The sequence below is a fragment of the Miscanthus floridulus genome, chromosome 7 (genome assembly GCF_019320115.1).
Source record: "Miscanthus floridulus cultivar M001 chromosome 7, ASM1932011v1, whole genome shotgun sequence".
In the NCBI taxonomy this organism is placed as follows: Eukaryota; Viridiplantae; Streptophyta; class Magnoliopsida; order Poales; family Poaceae; genus Miscanthus; species Miscanthus floridulus.
In genome coordinates, this window is record NC_089586.1 from 89701752 (window position 1) to 89704237 (window position 2486).

The following is a 2486-nucleotide window of genomic DNA, read 5'->3' on the forward strand; positions in this document are numbered from 1 at the left end:
CCCGGGTCCTCGGTGCAAAGCTTGTCAGGTGTAATAGTGCTCAATGACGTCGCGTGATAATTTGTTACGTTGAGGGTTTTTCTATAAAAGGTGTGGGGGTGCGCACGAGCTCCCCATCGCGGGCCGCTTGTTGGGCTGGCCTCTACACGCGCAGGCTCCCCGTTGCGGTCGTTTAGGTTGCTGGGCCGAACCGTTTGGCCACAGGCCCTTTTCATTTTCTTGAGTATTTTCTAATTTAGTTCTAAAAGAAATTTGTAAATTCAATATCAATTTGTGTAGCTGACAAAAAATTATAAAACCAAATTTGTTAGGTTCCTAAAATCATGATCTATCTACTAGTATATTTTGTTCACATAAGTTTTATAATATTCTTAGGAGCTATATAATTAATTTGAGATCCTTAATATTGTCAAAACAAGAACTTGTAGGAATTATTGTGATGAATTAGTAGAAGTACTGGCCCTAAAATTTTTACAGTAGATTTCTAACAATATTAGGTACTCACTGTAATTTTTGTAGCCTCATAGAAATTAGTTTGTTAAGGTAACTAAATGAGCCCTAGTTCAAAAATATAGTCAATCAATCAAATGTCAAAAATTAGTTGGGGGTTTGTAGAAAACGAAAACATTTTTTCCAGAAACGAGCCTCACTCGACCACGTGGATACATGGCTTAGTATGTTAGTCACTAGAGCTAGCTCGTTAGCTTGCGAGACGTAATCGTATTTTAAAGTTGCGGATGTCGTTGATTATTTACGTCCCTGCGTTGCATCCACGTATTTCATGATAGGAGCGATGTTGGATCGCGGAGTCATCGGGAGTAGCGGAAGTAGATGGAGACTTGATGATCATGCCACCAAGATAAAAGCTAACTTGGTTATATTTTACCCAGGCGAGCCCCGATACATAACCCCTATTATTCTACACCTTTTTTTATGCTTGTGCATTAAGTTTAAGAAGTTGAATGAAACCCATTTGCATATATATATATATATAACCTTATCTTATGAGTTTTACTAGTATGACAGGATCGTGTATATTGCTATGCTACAGGACTCCGGTAGAAGTCGAGTGATTGCCTGCCACTCGCGAGAGATAGAAAATATATTATTGTTGTTATTATATTACTATCACATAGAAAATATATGAATGATAATTGGAGACCGGGCGGAATAGTACTTGGATCTGGACTTGGTTTGGTATTCGAGCGAGGCTCGGATTGTGCTTGTTCCGCCTGTGTCGGTTAAGGACCATCCATTGCATTGGATTCTAGTCAGGTCATAGACTTATTATCCTGAGCACATACTTATTTATGGGAGCAGGGAAGGCTCGTTGCTCTCTTGTCGTGGGTTCCGGCTCTTTTCGGACCGACTGATTGGAGGCGGGGATGGTGGAGGTCTAAGCACCACACTGAGTCCAGGACTCAAGTGTGGGGCTTGGAGTCCATGTATGGATAGGGACCTAGACCCCTTGACAGGAGTGGTGGGCTTGTCCTGCTTGTGCCTGGGGTACAAGCGGGGCATGTGTTTCGGGGTACCTAGTTAGGCACATTGATTCGTGAATCACCGGGTAATCCAGTACGACTTGTCTACAGTCTGGCACCGTAGTAAGAACTGGAATATGAAAGATGGTAAAATGGTTCTGATTGCTTATCACATGCTTGAAAGTAGCACAGGTGCTTACATAGAATGGCTAGTTAATGAACTAATGATGACTGCTAATGAAATTGAATATAAGGACGTATGTTTAGTAATATTTCCTGCAGATGCAATAAACCACAAGCCAGATAGCCTTGCATATCCTTGAAGTCTTTTCTTTCCTCCTAGCGGGTAAGTCTTGTGGAGTACAATTGAGTACTCAGGGTTCGTTCTACCCTGTTGCAGGTGACAGGGACATGTGGAGCTGACACTTATGTGTGAAAACCTCCTGGTGGGCTCAGCGAGGATTTTCTTAACGTTGCGGACATAGAGTTTATTTCAAACTTCCACCCAAAATATTTTACAATGGAAAACTTATAACCTGTTATGATGTATATAACGGATCATCATGTTAATATTTAACTTGTCGTTAAATGATTTTATTTTCGCCGAAACTCTGATAGCATGGTTATATTCCACTGTTAGAAACCATAAATATTATACTCTGATGTTGCATGGAAAGTCACGTAAGAAATGCCTTAAGAAGGTTGTAAGCTTTATTCTCTCATTTGTGATCTTGATGAAAAAATATGGATTTTCGGGTTCTCTCTTGGGGTGTGCTCGACAGAATTGAGTAATTTAGTATCCTCCCTTGAGTGCTTAGCATCTAATGGAAAATAAGTACTCCTGGGAGGTATTAGATTAGGCGGTTCTACCACAGGTGGTATTAGAGCATAAATGAAGAAATAAAGCTTCGAAATCCTTTTCTAAACTAAGATTTTGACAACCTGTTCTTGCAAAAAGTTAGGGCGTTTAACTATAAAGTATATAAGTAGCCCTATTGCTATATT